Here is a 14,672-nt window from a genome sequence, read left to right as displayed (position 1 = left end):
AAAATGAGAAATATCACTCAAGTAAAATCATTAAATAAAACAAAACAATCATGGCTAAATGAAACATTCAAATACGTCGTTTTTTTTAAATCGGATCGCCATATCGCCGGCGCGCTATCATTCCCCGTTCTATCTATCTCCCACCACCCCCCCCTCCCCCCCCCCCCCCCCCCCCCCCCCCCCCCCCCCCCCAACAACACACCCGATTCACAGCAAAAAAAGGGCTTTCATAACTCAGATACCACCACAAGGGGGCGCCCTGCCAGCGTGTCTCTCAGACGGACGCACACACTCGTGTGGAGGGGCCCCCGCTGATGAGACCCCGGGACCGGGGGCCGACCGTGGGCCCCTCTAGCCCGCCGGCCCCGCGGTGCCGGTACCTAACTCGGAGCAGCTGGAGCTTCCGCTGGGCAGGCTGTCTCGCGGTCTCCCGGACCCCCGCCCCGGGGGTGGGAGCCGCCTTGACGGGCCGGTGGAGACGGTGGGCGTCCAGCATCTCCAGCAGCAGGTCGTACAGCGGCACTTTGTTCTTGCACTTCATGCTGTACAGGTGCTCCATGCCTTTGTTTACTGGGGGGGGGGTGGGGGGGGGGGGGGGGGGACAAGCGGAGGGTTAGGGCGGGGGACATAAGGTAGGGAGAGGACTGACGAGCATTAGGATAGGATTACCTTTATTCATCCCCAATGGGGAAACTGGTTTGCCACCATGGTCTGTATTAAACATAGAACATCAGTGCAACACAGGAATACAAGTACCAACCTAAAACAAGGACAGAGCGTGGTCGCAGTGGGAGTATGTTCCAATCATAGTTAAATAATAGAAGGTTAGAAAGTGAATTATAAATAGGGATTAAATAACAATATTAGGAAGAGCAAGATTGTATCACCCTTGCTAGTATGCCATATTGCCACAACTGGTCAACAGCTTCAATAAATATAAATAGAGCAGAATTAACAATGAAATCGGTAGTCCTTATTAAAAAGCCTAGTTGCTGCAGGAACAAAAGACCTCCTAAATCTCTCTGGACTCTGGTCTGGGTGGCAGTAGCTCAGGAGGTAGAGCGGGTTGGCTGCTAACCGGGATGTTGCTATTTCGCTCCCGGGCTCCTCCTAGCTGAGTGTTGAGGTGTGACCCCTGAGCAAGGCACCTCACCCTAACTGCTCGCGACGAGCTGGCTGTCGCCTTGTATGGTTGACCCAGCCGTGTGTCGTGTGTGAATGTGTGCATGAACAGCGGAATGTCAGGCAATATTGTAAAGCGCTTCGGATAAATGCGGTCCATTTATCATTTGGTCTGCTAGACCAACTAGATGGACTACTAAGTCGTATCAGAGCTTTGAACGGAAACCAGACAGACAGTGTGTGGGCAGAGTTGTGATTCGTGTTTCCTGTTTTGTACTAAGACAATCGTCTGAAGAAGAGAACCTTTTGTCTGAACACTTTGTCTCACAGTTTAGCTTGTCCTCCAAACTGAAGTAAAGCTTTAGTTCACGTTGCTGGCCGTGTGGCCACGGTAGGCTACTGACAGGATGCTATCGGCTCAGTCAGGATCAGACAGACTCCACACAATCTCGTCAGCCACCCACGTGTGTTTTGGCTCCGGCTGAGACCCAATCCAAGGAACGCATGGCTAAGGCTAAGAACTTGAGAAGTTCTAAAGTTGATATGCGTGGCCAAGAGTGTCAGACCTCATGTGTCTAGACTATGGATCGTGTGACTAGGACTCATGTGAGACTACCTCATGTCTAGCTCCTACCCTCATGTGTTGATGTTTGACCTACTACTCATGTGTCTGATGTGAGTCCTCCTACCTCATGTGTCTGATGTTTGACTCCTACCTCAGTGTCTGATGTTTGACTCTACCTCATGTGTCTGATGTTGACTCCTACCTCATGTGTTGATGTGTTAGTCTACCTCATGTGTCTGATATGATGTGTTGTGACTCCTACCTCATGTGTCTGATGTGTAGTTTCCTCTAAAATCATGTGTCGGTGTTGTTCCCCTACCCCATGTGTTGTGATGTTGACTCCTACCTCATGTGTTGATGGTTAGTCCTCCTACCTCATGTGTCTGATGTGGGACAGCAAGCGAAGCAGCAGCTGCGCTGCCGCCGGGACTGCTGCTGGATGGAGCATCCTGATTGGCCGGTGGTGGTGATGAGGGCGTCCGTGATGGTGTCGAGCATGCCCTGAACGGCCAGGCTGTCGTGAAGGGCCTCCATGGTGCTGGTGCAGAACGAGAAGGCCCCTGGAGAGAGAGAGAGAGAGAGAGAGAATCTGTTGCTGAAGAACAGGACAGGCCCTGGGGAGTGCAAGCAGCAGTGCACCAGTCTGTCAGCACGCTTTACAAACCAGTGCAACGGTGAATTTTTTAACTTTATTCACCGTTTCTTTTGTTCGATTTCAGCTTATTTCTAAACTGTTCGGACAGACTCTGCGTTGTGTATTTTCAGTCGTAGTAGTAATTCTTGAAGTCGAAATCAAATCAACAATTAACCTTTTAACACAGACACACAAAGACTTTAGATAGACAGCAATAAATCAAAATAATAAATCATAAAAAAACACATGAGAGTGGAAAGTTATTAAAGCTAATTAAAGTGATGTTATGAGAGACACACAGGTAGCAGAGACAGCAGGCACACTGCTTTATACCCTCTGCATCTTCAACATTGCTTAGCTCTTTTGCTAGTCTCTGTCCAATTTTTTTCAATCTATAATACTCCTTCTCAGTGAAACCTCCCTCCCCGCTGATGTCATCTGAGATTTTACAGAAAACAACAGCATTATTTTATCTGCAAAATATTTATCATACTGGACATTCTTCATATTTTTTTTTTTTTTAAAGAACACCTGTAATATGTACTGAGTACATCCCATCCAGCTGTGAAGCAGAAGCCAGTGGTTAGTCAGTGAGGGGCTGGCTGTCTGTTACACAGTCCTCCATCTCCCCCTCCTCCTCACTAGACTGTCTGCTCCTCCCTAGCTGCTGTTTTCTTTGCTTTAGAGCCACAGGTTTCCCTGGCCTGTCTTTTTAAGAAGGGGAGCCTTACACCTACTGTCTTCCTCCTCCCAATCAAACCCACCCTCACTGCACTCTGCTCTGCTGCAGCAGAGCTGGGCCCAGCCTCTACACTCTCTGCTGGTTCTGTAATAATATCGCCCCTTTCCTGTACAACGCACTCATTTTCATTGTCAAACATACAAAAAAAAAACATTCTGGATTTTTAAGAACCTGCTTTCAATTTCACAAATTTTCATCATCATGAGTTGCTTTTTTGGATTTCCCAACACTGCTTTGCAGTACAACTTTTCTTCTGTGATCCCAATGCTTGCAGCGCGTTTTACAGCGTTTCCACATCTTTGGAGGAGCTGCTGTCGCCTCAGCAGGCTAAGCCCGAGTTTTCGGGGCGCTATTTCCGGGCAAGCTCTGACTAAATGCCCTTCTTTCCGCAGCCAAAACACTTTAGAGTTCCAGAGTTTACAAACACAGCATAGTCAAAGTCCACCACCCTTAATTGAAAAAACTAAACTCAGTTCACTGTCCTTCTTGTTCAGAATCATGTGCTTGCGTCTGTGTGACACTATATGCCGCAGCAAGGGGAGATTTGCATCCCGACGGCAGCTTAATGATTGCAGACACTATTGTTCCGTGCCTCGATAGTTCCCGAACCAGAACCTCGCGCAATGAACGGAGGGATGTTAGAGATAGTAAACCTCGCTGCCGGCGTTTTAGCGGAGACACGGACACAAACAAATCCTTCACAACGATCCAAGATTCCACCACTTTGTTTGCCTTGGCCACGCTGTCCACAAAAATAACGACCCCTCCTTTCATCCGGGCCGCAGACCTGATGCTGGGCCCGACAACATGCCACTGCCAGACTGCAGTCCTCCACTGAACACGGGAAGTGGTGGAGATCTCGAAGCTCCCCGAACGCCCCATACTCCAGGGCACCAACCAGCAGCCGCTGGTCGAGCGCGAAAAAACACCCAAAGTAACACCAAAACCCACCAAACACCTCGCAAAACCTTCACCCAACTATATTTCCAACAACTCACACACGCTCCGCAAAACTCGCTCCTTCGCTCAATCGAGAGAGAGAGAGAGAGAGGAGAGAAGAGAGGGAGAGAGGGATGAGAGGAGGGAGAGAGAGGAGAGAGGAGGAGGAGGAGGGAGAGAGGAGGAGGGAGAGAGAGAGGGGAGGAGGGGAGAGGGAGCGGAGAGAGGGAGAGAGAGGCGAGAGGAGAGAGAGAGAGGAGAGAGAGAGAGAGAGGAGAGATGAGAGAGGAGAGAGAGAGGAGAGAGGAGAGAGATAGAGGAGAGGAGAGAGAGAGAGAGAGGAAAAACCACAGAGGCTGATAATCTGAGACAAATGTATCTAAACAGTATATTTCTTGATGGGCTTTTTGTGTTTTTTGTACAGTGAAGAGAGACGGGTGTTGCAGGCGAGAGGGGATAAACTCCAGCGGAGGGAAGGCTGCGTGGACCAGGTGTAGCGACTAATATCTGAATCGGTTCGTCACGTAGAACTGTCTCAAACTGACTCGACCGACGGGGGAAAGTTCACATCCCATCTCTTCGGTCACGTCCATTCAGAACATTAGTTGTTCTTCCAGGTACCATCAAGACCAACCGATTCTCATATTAGCAGGCAATAGTCTCTGGCACAGACACACACACACGCACACGCACATGCACACACACAGGCCCACCGCCCCCCTCTCTGTCACGTTGTCATGGGGACGTGCATCGGAAACATTGATGATACAGACCTTTCGAGAACACTCTGTTCAGCTAATGTGCCTGTACACATCAGTGCTACACTTCGGTGGCGTATTTGGCCAACGTGGACCACTATTTACCCCAGGGAACGGGAATTATGCTGCCAAAACATGGTCGGTAAATAAGAATGAAGTGCTGGGTTAGATTAGAGTGCTTTAAAAAGACACGCCGGAGTTGAGCAGAATGATGGCTTTGAGACAGGTTTAGGGTTAGGGTTAGGGGTTTGGGCTAGGGCTAGGGTTAGGGTTAGGTGTTTGGTGTCCACTCACCAGAGTTGAGCAGGGATGATGGCCTTGAGACAGACAAACTCCTCAGGGTTCAGCTGGAGCATCCGAAAGCGTGAGACGGTGGCCAGCAGCATGTCGAAGATCTCCGCCATGCCCTCTACGCAGTCCCCCTCAGTCCTGGAGAGACAGGGAGCAGAACAACTTCCTTAGGCCGTCGGGGGTCTGCGGCCCACCACAGTGGGGGGACAGTGAGGGAAAACTGTCTGTTGTCAATCAAGGCGGGATCCCAACCACAATCACCCTGATTGGTGGTTCCCTTTTACATTATGGATTTCGAGTGGGCTCCGTCTTGCATTACTGCGGAGCCCCCATGGGGTCACATGACTTAAAAAATAATAAACATAGTTGAAATCCTTACTCATGGAATTGTAAAGTTTGCTAGCCAGATTGGTGCACCGGTTTTTTAAAGCGTGCTAACAGATTGGTCCACTGGTTCTAAAGCATGCTAACAGACTGGTCGACTGGTTTGTAAAGCATGCTTACAGGACTGGTGCACTAGTTTTTAAAGCGTGCTGACAGACTGGTGCACTGGTTTGTAAAGCGTGCTGACAGACTGGTGCACTGCTTTGAACTCCCCAGGCCCTGTCCTGTTCTTCAGCAAACAGACTTTTGTCGGGAGGCGATGGCCACTTCTTCCCAGTAAATCCAATTCATCAAGATTTAAGAGCTAAATCAATATCACCAATTTTCCTTTCATTAAATCTTCTCTTTTTGTTGTGGACCTTTCATGGCTTTTATGTGCATCGTTAGTTCTTTTCACTATCATTACATCTGCCCCTAAGTCTAGATTAATTGGATTTGCTGGGAAAGTCATCGAGGTCAGGGCAGGTGTGTTTGCAGGAGGGGGAAGAGGAGGGGGCATGTGTATTACAAATCCACACACATTGTTTACAAATCCCAGGCCACACTCCACCAATCCGTTTTCGTGCTTTAACGATCCGTTCACATATATACCATGCATCCAGACACATGATTGCTTCAAACAAATATGAAGCGAAAAGGAAAGTGGGAAATCTTCAAGTCTGACGATGACTGGGGGCTCGAACCATCTGGGGGCGCGGGGGGGGGGGGGGGGGGGCGGTGGAACAAGTAATGGACGGATGGCCATGTCTCTCCGCACAGTTTGAGCAGACAATGGTCGCAGAGCTGGATAATACCCAAGATGGATCTGAAGAGGAAGATAAAGCCTCTGAACCCAGAAAGAGGAATCCATCACTCTTCCACCCGCTGCATTTTGCCATCAAATCCAATTGGCTGAGGACACTCCGATGGGGACGGGCTTTTCAGAGGTAATGATCCCTAATACCCCTTTGGATCAAATGGGACCATGGAGCACATTAGAGGGTAGGGGCTCTCCGTCTGTCTGCGAGTCGGGCTCCCTATTCTTCTGCTTCTTCATCCATCTTTATCTCCCTCTCTCCTCTCTCCCCCTCTCTCCCTCCTGGTCTTTAAAGGGTATCCAGTGTGGCAGGGCCATGTTGTTTACCAGAGGAAGCGGAGGGAACAAGTCGTGCCTAAAAAACAGCCCTGTTCCCCTTGTGTCCCTATAACACTGCTCTTCTCTCTCTCTCTCTCTCTCTCTCTCTCTCTCTCTGGCTTGCTCTCTGTCTCTCACTCGTTCTCTCACTCACTTTTTCCAATCTCTCTCTCTCTCTCTCCTCTCTCTCTCTCTCTCTCTCTCCTCTCTCTCATCTCCTTGGCAGTCCACCTCCATCTTGCCGAGTGTATTGAGGTTCTGATTGAATCTCGCCTAGTTGCCGGCCCGGCACACTAATGATTGTGGTGGATTGGGTGCTGTGGTGCTGTGGTGCTGGTGGTGCTGGTGGTGCTGGTGGTGCTGGTGGTGCTGGAGGGAGGTTTGGCTCCTCTGGGCTCCGTAGGGGGAGCAGATAATGAGTCTTTCACCTTGACTATTTGAAGATGCACAAGGACTGCCAAGGTGTGAAACGAAAAATCGACAATGCTGATTTTATATACTGTGTGTGTGCGTGTGTGTGCGTGTGTGCGTGTGTGTGTGTGTGTGTGTGTGTGTGTGTGTGTGTGTGTGTGTGTGTGTGTGTGTGTGTGTGTGTGTGTGTGTGTGTGTGTGTGTGTGTGTGTGTGTGTGTGTGTGCATGTCACACGTCATTTTCTTTCTTTATGTTTGTATGTTTGTGTGTGTGTGTATTTCTGCCTCTCAGAGAGTGTGTCAGAGTGTGTTCTCCATGTTGCACATGGAGAACACGGAAAGAAAGAACAAACATAAAGAAAAACAATGAAAGGATCCTGCAAGAAGGACAGAGAGAGAGAGAGAGAGAGAGAGGAGAGAGAGAGAGGAGAGAGAGGAGAGAGAGAGAGAGAGAGAGAGAGAGAGAGAGAGAGAGAGAGAGAGAGAGAGAGAGAGAGAGAGAGAGAGAGAGAGAGAGAGAGAGAGAGAGAGTTGGAAAGACAGAGACAGAGAGAGAGTTGGAAAGACAGAGACAGAGAGAGAGAGAGAAAGAGACAGAGAGATAGAGAGTAGGAAAGACAGAGGGACAGAGACAGAGTAAGAGAGTCAGGCAGACAGAGACAGGGAGAGAGAGACAGAGAGAGAGACATATAGACGGAGACATAGAGACAGAGACAGAGGGAGCATGAGCATGGGTTCCCACCTGTCCAGGATGAGGTCTTGTGCGAAGATGAGTTTCCCAGGGTAGTGGATGGACCTCCAGATGAGGCCGATCATCAGGACTTCCAGCCAGGAACTCTCCAGGAGCTGCACCTGGTCATGAAGGGACAGCTCAAGGAAGCCTGCCACACAAAGGACTGCATTACCCAGAAGCAATCAAAACAAGACTACATTACTCATAAGCACTCACACCCAACACTGCATTACCCAGAAGCACTCATTCACAAGACTGCATTACCCATAAGCACTCAAACACAAGACCACATTACCCATAAGCACTCACACACAAGACTACATAGGCACTCACACACGAGACTACATCACTCTTAAGCCATCACACAAGACAAAATTATCCATAAGCACTCAAACACGAGACTACATTACCCTTAGGAACTCTTACACAAGACTACATTACCCATAAGCACTCACATACAAGGCTACAATATGGGACGATGATGCAGGCAGTACTTCCACAGAATATAGGCTATTCAAAGCTGTAATATTTACAGATTTGTTCTGTATAGATATACAGTGTTTCGCCCATCCACATTTTGGAAGTTGAAAAAATACTTAGCCTTGCATAAACTTCTGATTCAATAATACCTGAAATTTCACACGACAAAGTCCAGTCACATGTCTGATCACTATCCTCACGTTTCACACCAGAGTGGCGTTCTGCGTTTGGTTTTTGTTTCCCACTCTTGTCAGGGCAGGGCTAACCCGGCCACGATGCAACGGGAACATCTGCAATCTGCCTATTTTCACCGCGTGCCAGTAATCCACAGCACTCAGCTGCCCCAATTCATATTTAAGTACCCCCCCCCCCCATGAGGCCCTGCCCACGACCCGCGCAATTAAGGCGCTGTTCCTTAAGGCTCTCAGTGACGCACGCCGCTTTACTGCCACAGAATAAGGATTCGCTCAGTGAGTGCCTGGGTGTCACGCGGCCGTCTGTGTTAATGTTTTGGTGAGTATTTTCTTTGTGATGTGTGTGTGTGTGTGTGTGTGGGGAGAGGGGAGTTTACCATCTCCAGTGTTTACCCTGCATGCTCTGTGTGTGTGTGTGTGTGTGTGTGTGTGTGTGTGTGTGTGTGTGTGTGTGTGTGTGTGTGTGTGTGTGCTTAGCATGCCTTATCCTGCATTTACGCTCCACGGGGTGCCAGCAGATTGGTCAAACAACCCTGTCAAATGTGATGACTATAATTACCAACAACCTTAATGATTCTGTGTGTATGCTTGAATGTGTGTGTGTGTGTGTGTGTGTGTGTGTGTGTGTGTGTGTGTGTGTGTGTGTGTGTGTGTGTGTGTGTGTGTGTGTGTGTGTGTGTGTGTGTGTGTGTGTGTGTGTGCACCTGACACCTAGGCAACAGCTAGGTAATGTAAGGTCTTCACAATGATATCACACAAAAAGTGAGCACCACACACACACACACAGACACACACACACACACACCACACACACAGAGAATCCACAAACACACACACACTGCAGAGCACACAATAAATTATCGTGTGGATTTATTTGCCTATATAGTGACGCAGATTAAAGTGAGCGCACTCTGGGACAATCAATGACGGTCCATTGTACAGAACACTTGACCACACAACTTTACATTCGAGTAACTGGGGGTCCAATAAGAATCTAGTTGCCAGACAACCACCAAAAGAACCTCAACACTTAGATGGATGACCTGAACATAACCTTTAAATACCCAGAAAGATGGCCATATGAGAAAGGTTTCCAGTTAGTGATTAGTTAGTGATTTAGAAAAATAACAGTATGTTGATGGATTCCTACCTCATTGTATAGAAAGCCTGATAGCTAGAATAAAAGCCCCCACAAAAGCCCAACTACAACATTTCAGAGTTCATACATGAGTCCACTTGAACAAAAATTTTACGAAAGTGATCTAGCAATAAACCAATGGCTAACTGGATAACAAACATCTACCTAGCACACACTCTATCTCTAATAAAATCCAAAAATAGTGTTCAGACGGCACACAACAGCACACGTTTTCCTCATTCACATGACAAAACATGTCTTTCAAACATCACGAGAAGAACAAATAATAATCTTCAAAGTTTGTGTGTTTCAGCTACAATAAACGTTATCACATTTTTTAGGGCTTATATCGTGAAAGTCCTAACCTGGGACCTTCTTGGCCCATGCGATCATGTGGACAAGCTCCTTGTCGGCCATGCTGGTGAGCAGCGTCATCATGCTGACCTCGGTGTACGGCCGGTTCATCTTCTGCCGGGAGGACAGGATGGGAGGCTCCGCCCCCTGGAGGACCAGGAGCACCTGGACCAATGGGGAGACAGCGATGAACCATCGAGGGCCAAGCCACCCCCCCTGCACTGTCCCTTTCGCTATTGAGAAGAGGGTTCTATTTCATCCCTATTGACCGCCAGAGGCGATGCTGAAAGCACTGGATATCTTCACCTCGCGCATGCGCATTTCGAGTACCTATATCTTCCGGTGTCGTCAGAGGATCTGTTCCTTTACATCTTTTCGCTGCACAGGTACCGTATTGAACCTTTGTTTAGAGAAAGGAAGGAAATTCGCTTACAGCTGGCTACGTGCAAGGGCTAGCTTATATTTCTAAAGAAAGAAAAAGAGTTGTAGCCGGTGTTTGTTGGTGAGGGCAGTGTGCCCGCTCCCGCTCCCAGCAGCACTCGTTTGCCTCATTGCTCTGTTATTGTTTGGTGTGTTAGCCGTTAGCTTTGCTCTGTTCTAACCATCAATTTATTTTCCTTATAACTTACCGGTGAAGGCGGTGCTCTCGCTCCCGCTCCCAGTAACGTTTTAGTTTGGCTTCCCCTTTTTTTTAGCAGCAGCGCTTACGCTCAAGCTAATTAATATCGGTTGATTTATTTTTCTGGTGAAGGAAGTGCTCTCGCTTCCGCTTCCAGTCACGCTGCCTGTGGCTGCCTCCGTCATGGCCCACCTTTGTGTCGCCTGTGAGGCTCCTCTCGAGCCTGAGGAGAGTCACGACAGTTGCCCTTCTTGCCTCGGTCTCGAGCACTCGAGGGAGAGCCTCACTGACGGTGCCCGATGGAACTGCAGCCGCCTGCCTCAGGTGCTTAGAGTGGCTAGGCTGGCAGAGGTGGAGAATCCAACGAGCCCCTCTGCCTTAATGGGCCTCCCTCCCAATCAGCCCGGTCGTTTTGGGCGGCATTGACATGATGGGGCTGCGGCTATGGGTGCCCCCCCCCCCCCCCCCCCCCCCCCAAAAAGAAGGCAAGGGGCGGGCTGGCTTCCAAGGTGGACGTGTGTGAGCATTGAGTCACTCAGAATCCTTGTGTTCTCGCGAGAAGATTCTAGGAACAGATCCTCTGAGGACACCGGAAGATATAGCCTTCCCGGTGTCACTTGAGGGTCAAAGGTGACTATGTTGGTATTAGGTACTCGAAATGCGCATGCGCGAGATGGAGATATCCAGTGCTTTAAGCACGGTCATCCAGGATTCATAGAACCGTAGTTACATTCATAACTTTCGATTTATCTAAAGACTCTTAAAGTGTCTTTGGACACAGACACTTGTTTACATCTTAATGCTGGCCGAGATAGTGTTTGCTGTTAGTAGCCAGAAGCACGCACACACAAGACTACATTACCCATAAGCACTCATACATCCAAGTATTCAGAATACAATACTCAGATTGAGTGATGAAACGGGATACGTTACATATTACATTTTTGGGCATGTATTCTGTAACTGGATACATTTTAAAAGTATCCTTCCCAACACACACAATACTGCATTACCCATAAGCACTCACACACAAGACTACATTACCCAGAAGCACTCATTCACAAGACTACATTACCCACAGAAACTCGCACACAAGACTACATTAAATCCCCGCCTCGACCGACATGGTTGGTGTTAAACAACAATGAAGCAAAGATGGAGTCCACTCTGATCTGATCTCGCCTGCCGTCGGACCATAGATATGTACCTACAGTCTACTCCCTGAGACACCTCCTGTTCTCCTACCTGGTCCGGGGGGATCCCGATCCGAGAACCCCTCGCCGCTCCTCCGACGTCCGCCCCCGTTCTCTCGCCCGCTCTGGAGCCGCCGCTGCCGCAGTTCCTCCTCCCGTCCTGCGGGGGCGACGTCCTGTTCTCCAGCTGCCTGGGACCCTTGTCCCGGTCGCCGGCCACACCACGCCGCTTGTCGCGCCTCAATACCCGGCTCCCACGGTCCTTGCGCATACCTGGGGTACGAAAGAGAACGAACCGAGTCCACGTACGTGCACGTCAACGTATGCGCACGGACGTACGTGCGCATGTGCACGAGGCATCTTTCCTCTCCAATCCTGTTTCCTGTCTTTGCGGCCCAGTGTGTACTGGGATGCCTGTGCACATAGCCTGGTCCAGACTCTCGTACTTCATTGAATTTGCACAGAGAGTCTAGCCTCTCTCCATTGACAAACGTTATCTCACTTGAAGTCGGATGTCTGTTGGAGTTCAAAACTATCGGATCTGCCCCGTGCCACTCTGGATCTGCCATAACCAAGCGAGTTCCATAACTGGCTCGGAGTGGCTGGAACTCTGCACCACGGCTGAATTTCGGGAACGTCTTTGGATACTGTGTTAAAGGCCCACTAATACCTATATTAAAGCATCCATAAAATAGCATGTCATGGCACCTTTAAGGTAAAGGAAAAACCTCGGACACGAGAAGTTAACGGAGTCGTGCAATAGGCCCTCTCGAATGCCGGGGTGAAACAACATTTGTTTCACTACGACTCCTTTCAGCTGCCCACCCCTCCTTCTCCAGCAAAAAATAATAACATAAAACGGCAAATAAAACGCTAGAGGTGGCGTTTTGAAAAGAGAAAACTTACAATATTTTAGTACATGGGATAAAGATAATTATGAGCCTTTGATTGATATCCAGTCATCTTTTGCGGAGACACATTCCTTTTCCTCACTTGTATTGGAGTGAACGGAGATATCTACTTCTGGGCCCCTTGAATCGAGGGACCCGTCCACAGCCCGCTTCAGCAGCTGCAATACCAGGCTTGGCTGCTGTGCTGAGCACTGGTGGATTGCGGAAGTATGCACTGTTCCTGGGGGCTTGGTTTGACTACAACTCCAACTAGCGCACAACCTCAACGTCATTGTCCTCAGCCACTTGCTCTGTTCGCTGATTGGACCGGAGAAAGAGAAAACCCGCAAATATACCGCAAACCCAGGGAAATGAAAATTGAGCGGAAGTACGTAGGCGGTCGGAGACAGGCTACTCTGCACATTCACCAAGTATGAAAACAAATAGTGTGATAGTGCACGCTAATCGAGTGTTGATACTCCCTGAAGAGGAAATCCCTCCAAGGCCGCATTAAAGTTAGTCTCAGAGCTATCTGCTGTTGGCAACATACCCTGACTTGGTGCCCAGTCTTCTAAACACGAGCTGAAGGAAGGTGTTCTATTTTGAATATTCAAAACGTTATCAACAAGGACCATAAGGGACGGAGTAGGGGTCTCATCTTATATTAATCTCTTACATTTACATTGCAGTTATTTGTTTATTAAAAAAAATAATCAATCATTAATTCAAAAAAAGAAAATGGTGCATGCACGGTGTGCATGTATTTGTGTGTGCGTTTTGCATTGTAAATGTGTGAGTGTATGTATGTGGGGTGGTGTGTATCTATGTGTGCGTGTGTGGGGTGGTGTGTGTGTGTGTGTGTATGGGGTGGTGTGTGGTTGTGTGCGTGGGGCAGTATGCATGTCTGAGTGTATGTCGGGTTGTGTGCATGTGTGTGTGTGTGTGTGCGTATCTAGGCGTCTGTTTGCGTGTGCATGTGTGTGTGTGTGTGTGTGTGTGACACAGTGTACATGCGTGTGTGTCCATTTGTTTATGTGTGTGTGGCAGTTTGCTTGTGCGTGGGTGCGTGGGTCTGCGTGTGGGTCTGTGTCTATGTGTCTGTGTGTGTCTCTCTACCCACCTCCTTTCATCATGCCCACTTCGTAACACTTCCGAAGGCGACAGGCCTGGCAGCTCTTCCTGCGGTTGCGGTCGATGGTGCACTGGTTGGTGGCAGGGCACATGTAGTTGTTGTGGCCTAGCACAAGAGAAAGCCGTGAAACAATGTCCCTATAGCGGCGCACACCGCCCGGGCGGAGGTTTCCCTCGGCCTGCTCGGTCACGGCTGACCGACTCAGGCGCTGGCATCCAACCATTCACACGTTCATCCATTCGTTCATCGCACGTTTTTATCTATTCTTTCATCACCCGTTTATCCACTCATTCATCACCCTGCTTATCCATTCATTAACCCTTTCATCTATTTATTCATCACCCCGTTCATCCATCTATTCACCGGTTCATCCGTCCATTCACTGGTTCATCCGTCCATTCACTCTCGTCCCCCACTCATCCGGGACACAGGGCCATAAGGGCGGGGGCCCCCCCCCTGAATGGGATGCTGTTGCAGGGTCAAACAGACTCTGTGCAGACGGACTCTGCACAGACTCACAAAGACTCAAACAGACTATACACTGACTCACAAAGACTCACACAGACTATACACAGGCTCTGCACAGACTCACAAAGACTCACACAGACAAAAACAGACTTCACACAGACTAACAGAGACTCACACACTCTCACACAGACTCCTCACATACTCACACAGACTCCTCACATACTCACACATACTCTCAAAAACTCCTCAGACTCATACAGACTCCACACAGACTCACAGACTCCTCACAGACTACACAGACTTCACACAGACTCTTCACAAACTCTACAGAGACAGGAGACATGGATGAACTAACGCGATGATGCATGCACCCCTCCCTAGTTTTGGCTTCACTTATTATTTAGAAATTATTCAGGCAGGGACAATTTTCAATTTCAATTTGATATCTATGATTTCTCATTGTGTGCGCACGCGCACACGCACGCGCACACGCACACAAATGCACGCACAA

The 14,672-nt window shown here is 48.9% G+C and overlaps 1 pseudogene; it reads right to left on the bottom strand.

Annotated features, from left to right (window-relative positions):
- Positions 1-274: 274 nt before the first annotated feature.
- Positions 275-14,672, bottom strand: part of LOC130374888 (estrogen receptor-like) — a 19,828-nt pseudogene continuing 5,430 nt past the window's right edge.

Source organism: Gadus chalcogrammus, chromosome 21 (assembly GCF_026213295.1).
Source record: "Gadus chalcogrammus isolate NIFS_2021 chromosome 21, NIFS_Gcha_1.0, whole genome shotgun sequence".
In the NCBI taxonomy this organism is placed as follows: domain Eukaryota; kingdom Metazoa; phylum Chordata; class Actinopteri; order Gadiformes; family Gadidae; genus Gadus; species Gadus chalcogrammus.
This window is presented reverse-complemented; position numbering and strand designations above follow the sequence as displayed.